This window comes from Vombatus ursinus, unplaced genomic scaffold (assembly GCF_900497805.2).
Source record: "Vombatus ursinus unplaced genomic scaffold, bare-nosed wombat genome assembly UNPS02014817.1, whole genome shotgun sequence".
Lineage (NCBI taxonomy): Eukaryota > Metazoa > Chordata > Mammalia > Diprotodontia > Vombatidae > Vombatus > Vombatus ursinus.
The window spans coordinates 14,873,657-14,879,583 of NW_020954595.1; the positions used below are offsets into that span (position 1 = coordinate 14,873,657).

General features: G+C 50.3%; 1 long non-coding RNA gene across 1 annotated transcript; it reads right to left on the reverse strand.

Moving 5' to 3' along the window:
- Nucleotides 1–3,616: 3,616 nt before the first annotated feature.
- LOC114023309 lies at nt 3,617–5,927 on the reverse strand. Its single transcript, XR_003566773.1, has 2 exons — nt 5,213–5,927; nt 3,617–4,242 (listed from the first exon to the last, which is right to left on the reverse strand). It is a non-coding gene; the product is annotated as an uncharacterized LOC114023309 (long non-coding RNA).

Sequence of the window (5,927 nt, forward strand, 5' to 3'; positions counted from 1 at the left end):
CATGGGACAACTGTCTTCAAGGATTTGAAAGGCTGTCCTGTGGAGGGGGGCCAAGGAACAAGGATGAAACACGTCCTCACAAGGAGAGCTGAGCCCAAGTGGAATGGCTGTCTCCAGAGGTGGTGAGCTTCCTGTCCCTGAAGGTCTTCAAGCAGAGACTGGAGCGTGGCTTGCACATCGGCATTTCTTTCAGGTCCAGCACGGACATTAGGTCATACAGCACGCTAGCCCCAGCAGGACAGCTCAGAGCCCAGGCCCACAGGGATGGAGTACCGGCCAGATGTCCACAGCTGGGCAACGGCCCCCAGGGCCAGGGCCTGAGCGGTCATTCTGGAAGGCCGCCTCGTCCACCCACCTTGGGCCACAAACAAGGAGACTGTAGGAAAGTCAGGAAGATGTCTCCGATGGCCCTGCAGCCTGAGGGTCTGAGCTCTCTGTCCAGCTGGGACCCCGAAGAGATGGACCCTGGGTTGGCCTCCCTCTCTCCCCAAGAGCCTCTTGGTTGGGCGGACCGCCCAAAGAAAGCCGAGCAGCTTGGGCAGAATGTGGGACACTGGTGCCACCTTCTGGGTGTGCAGTGAAATGATGCCTCAGCGCACTCGGATTCCTGGGTCCGCTGCCCTGCCCGAGCCCTGGTCACAAGGGAAACGAGCTAAGCCCGTTGAGCCGGATCTATCCACCAGATCCTGCCAATGCGGCCCTCGCAATGGGTCACCATGTGCCAACTGCGGCAAGGCCTAGGCTCACCTGCCAGTTGTGTGAGCCTGATCAAGCCACCCCGCTTCTCTGTGCCTCAGTTTCCTCCTCTGTGAAATGGGGGTGAGGTGGAGGCCTAGCTGAGTGACCTCTGAGCTCCCTTCCAAGCCTGGGGTTCCAGGTTTCCGAGGAGTCCCTCCCACCTCCCAACCTGAGATCCTCACTCCAAAACAAGAAAAGGCCAAAATAAAAGGGACGGCGGACGAGAGAGCACGCCATGGGGACGGGCTGGGCACGGGCTCCCTGCCTCCAGACCCAGAAAGCGTCCACTTGTAATGGCTGCGGCCGGCCGGTGAGCCCAGAGAGCCACCAGCCCAAGCCAAGGACCTCCCAGGCCCTCCTCCAGCTCCCGGTGGGGCCCAGGCCAATCCCCACCCAAATTAAGGCAGGTCCCTAGACCCTCCTCCCCGACGAGGCCCCGGCGCCAATGACGAGGAACAAGAGACAGAGGGGGGAAGGGGTGCAGCAGGGGGAGGACAGGGAAATGGGGCTTCTGAGCCCTCCCCAGCGTCCTCACCCTCTCCTCCGTGACCCGGGCTCTCACCTGGGAGCTTCTGTGAGGGTTCGGATAAGGCTGTCCAAGTGCTGGTCCCCATTAGGGGCAGGGTCCCCAGAGTCCTGGACGACTGTCCAAAGGGCCAGCCCGGGCAGACTTCTCAGAAAGCGTTCCCCTTCCTGCCTTCGGCTTCCTGAGCTTGGGGCCGGATCCAAGGCCCGAGAAGACCCAGGCTTCGAGGAACAAGTCTGTCTGGATCCTGGGGATCCATCCTGCCTCTTCCATGCAGTTGGTCAGTCCCTGCCCCCGTCCCGAGCCCCGCACCCGGCCCCCCACGTAGCCCAAAGAGAAGCTGGGCCAGTGGCTGGGCAAGCAGGTTCTTGCCAACGGGGGCGGATTGGACCCTCTCCTGCCCCTCCCCTCCCCACTCCAGCCAGTGACTCCTGCCCTGGGGCTTGCTATGGAGAAATGCACCCCACATTCTTTCATCATCCCATCCACCAAACATGCATAGGTTTTTGTTGACAGGCTGTAGATTTACTTTCCCTGAGGTCAGCTGTTTTTTTTGTTTTTTTGGTTTTTTCTTGGCTAGGCAATGGGGTTAAGTGACTTGCCCAGGGTCACACAGCTAGTGTTATGTGTCTGAGGCCAGATTTGAACTCAGGTCCTCCTGAATCTAGAGCTGGTGCTCTATCTACTGTGCCACCTAGCTGCTCCCGAGGTCAGCTATTCTTGCAAACTAATCAGAAGCTGCTGCGGCATCTTCACATTAACCAATGGGTCCAAAGCCCAAGGGAACTCTGCACTTGGAAGACTTGAAACAGTTTGTTAGAAAAGTTTGTTTCCAAGCTTTTTTTGAAGAGCGCAGAGACGAGAGGCGTGGGTGCGTTTCCGGCATCATTTTCAGCAGCAAAAGCTAAGGGTCTTGCTAATCGTCATTAGCCACTGTCCCATTATCTCCAATGAGCCCTCACTCACCCAAGCCCCTTCTCTCATCATGCCCGGCCTATCTGTAGTGCACCGCTTCCCACCAGAATGTCAGCTCTGCTTTTGTGTTTGTATTCTGCACAGGGCAGACAGCACTTAATAAATGCTTTTCCCTCCCTCCCTCCCTCCATCTTTCTCTCCATTCCTCCTTCCCTCCATCTCTCCTTCCATCCCTCCATCTCTCTCTCTCCCTCCTTCCCTCCCTCCATCCATCCATCCATTTCAGAAAGTATACTCAGGAAGTGGTTCTTACTCCAAAGGACCCAACTCCTTGCCAGATCTGACTGTACCACCACCATTTTCACAAACTCTTTGGTGGATGCACCAACTCAAGTCACTTCCACTGCTTGCTTGTGATTTGACAGGGCTCCCTTTATTAATGCAAAGCTCAATTCCCTTCCGGCTTTTAAAGACCCTAGTCCACAGTGAGGGAAGTGAATCCCTGAATCCACAACCGGCAGTAAATACATCACAATACCCGGAAGTGAAGGAAGATCAGAGGGCACCAGGCAATCCCAGCACAGGGTGGGTCTCCCTGTCTTCCCTGAAGATACCCCACATATAGGAGGCGGCCTGTGGCCTGAGGAAGAGGCACCAGGGTCAATCTGTGTACTAAATACTAGTAATGCTTATTAACTTATTTTTGACAGGAAAAAAATCTGAGGTCCAGTACTTTTCCCCCTGCACCCCCACTTTGGCGGCCCCTTCTGGGCACGTGCTGGGAAGTGGTAGTGGGAGATGTTCCCTGTCCCTCTGATTCTCCTTGGCCTCCTCCGCAGGTTCAGCATGCGTGTCCCACCCCATGGGCATGGACTCCAGGGCTTTGTCCTGGGTGGGGGCTCTTTCTAACTCATTCATCTCTGGCTGCATCTCCAGCCCATGGCCTGCTGGACGTCTCCTCCCATAGCCTGGAAGCATCTCACACCCTCCCACCACCTGTAACTTCTCCCTCACCGCCCCTCCGATGGCTGGGGGACCCATCTGCACCCCTCCCCCAACTGGTCCCCCCTCCCACTCACACTCTTCTCTATTGCCTGGGGATGGTGCTGTCACGCCTTGTTCCCTCCCTCCTGACCTTCCTCCCCACTCCCTCTAATGTTCCCCACCCCAGTCCAGCTATTCGGCCAGCTCTGGCCATGTCGCCCCCACACTCAACCCAAGCGCTTCAGAACCTGGGCCCGTCCTACCTTCCCGTCTTCTTCTTACCCCTTGCGATCCACCCCCATGGCCCAAGTGTGCTGCCCCTCCCCTTGGGCTTCCTGCCCGACTCCGCTCATGGCCCACCTTCAGTCCTCCAGCGAGGGAGAGAACCTGTCTATGTGCCTCGTCTGGACTGCAGGGAGCGAGAGCCATAATAACGAAGCCAACAAAGGTTCCAGCTTCCAAGCGTACTGATTTATTGGCGGGGCGCACAGCTGCAAAACGATCCAGACCAGGTCCCCCACGGGCTCTGGACTCTGAATGCAGATCCTAGGCAGATTTCTACACAGTATGTGGACACAACGAGCAGGACAGCAACAAGGGTGTAAAATTAGGTCATCTGATTTCTTAGTGGAGGGCAGATTTGGGGCTTTCCAAGTCAGGCGGGGAAAAGCAAGTTTCAGGACTTTCCTAGATGTGAAACAAGATGTCACTGAATTCCCACAACTCTCCCTTTTGCTCCTCGGCGGGTTTTTTCTAACATGCTCCTGCTCACTCTCATCATGACACACCAAGAAAGGACCAGTGGGAATCACCCTCTGGTACAGCTTAGTACAACAGCTAATTCAGAGCCCAAGAACAATAATGATCACCAGTATAATATTAAGTCTCCCTGTATCCCAGTAACCCACTCCCAAAGTCCTTTGAACATGCCCGTTTCATCTTGAGCCCCATCTGGTCCTTAGAAAGCTCTTCTCTCAGACATTCTGGAATAGGCCTCATTCTCAGGACAGCTCTGAAGGGGGCTCTGCTGCCCTGGTTCCAAGTCACTTGGAGAGATTCCTAGATAATTCTGCTCAAATCTGCCAGAGACAAGACTCAAGTCAATTTAGCACAACCTCTGAAACTGGGTAAAAACTAGCTTAAGCCTTATGGTTCTGATCCTATTAACCACAGAGCTATAAAAAGAACATCAAATTAAGAACTCATAATTCACCTAACACTTCAGAGGAGTTCAGGTTCTTCATACCCCTTACTGTTTCTTTCTTGACCTAAACCCAGCAGCCGATATGGACAATACTATCAACAGGCTGAAGGAAGAATCTTAAAAAAAAATCCAGGAGAGCCTGACTTGGAAAGTGAGCCCTTCTATTTCTTAACACAGACACTCCAAAATTGGAAAATGATTTCACTTTTTTTTTTTGCAATTATCAATGCAATTTTATATGTAAAAATCCTTAATCCAATTTTCAGAACTTATTACTAAAACACACTCAAAGTCTGAATTTACCATAAGAAACATTTGGAAGCCAATCGTGTGTGTGTGCGTGTGTGTATGTGTGTGTATATATATGTATATGTATATATCTTAATTCTCAAAGAAAACAAGTCTGATCCTGTTGCTTTCTCAAAATTTGCTAGTCCATTTAATTAAGGAACTTTTATATTACAACTTTGTCTAATTCCCCCTTTATATCATATTTAACTGATAAGTTCAGGACAACGAAAACTTCCATAAATGAAATTTCTACAGTTTACCTGTCTGATTAAAGAAGTCTACCATGAAAGGAAAAAAAGGAACACGATTATGAGAACATCAAGACTTGTTCCCTCAAGGACACAGATTGAGCTGACCTAAGCCATAACAAGGGAAAACTCCCAAGGCTCTGTTTAATTTCAGGCACAAGCCATATTCAACAGCCAGTCCCGCAGTAAAGTTCCACATTATTCAGAGGGTATCAAAAGCCAGGTTCAGGATTAACCAGGTGTGAAATTTCCTGTTCAAAAAGGAAACAGCACCTTGGGGAAACTGAGCCAAGAAATACCTCATACCTTAAGCCATACCAAGATCGTCCCATCAACTTTTCCCAAGCACAGACATCCATCCATAGCAGCTCTCAGACTGTAGCACATGCCATTGTCTCCCTAAATGATACAGTATCAGTTTAATAGGTACTCTGGACAACCATATCTGACACCAAACTCAAAACAATATTAAATTACAATCCCAAGAGATTTTTACTTTAAATGGCAGAATTACACTAATCACAGCTTAGGACTAATTTATTATTCTTATTATGTTCAAATAACAGTTAACAATGAAAATAATATAAGGACATTTCATTTAGCCTTCATTTAGAAATTAAAAATAATCACATTTTGAGGTTTCACACATACAGTGAATACATGATAGTTGAGTCAGACACCAGAAGACTTCTGGCTACTGTAAGCCTCCAACCTGTATTGCCCATTCACAGCTAAGGTAAGACTGAAATCTTTGAATCTGAGCTCTACTAAGTTGGTACAAAAATGCAACCTCAACACATACTATTAATGTACTGATGTGACATCTTTAAACCACCTTATACAGTTTCATAATTTTTTGTAAGTGATAGTCAAATATTTCCAGACGAAAACCCATTCATTATTATAGTAAACTTGTAAATTCCCCTCTTTGACAAGGAGTAGAGGAGGGGAATCCTATTTTCTCAGCAGCTAGGTGGCAGAGTGGATAAAGCACCAGATGTGGCATCAGGAAGACCTGGGT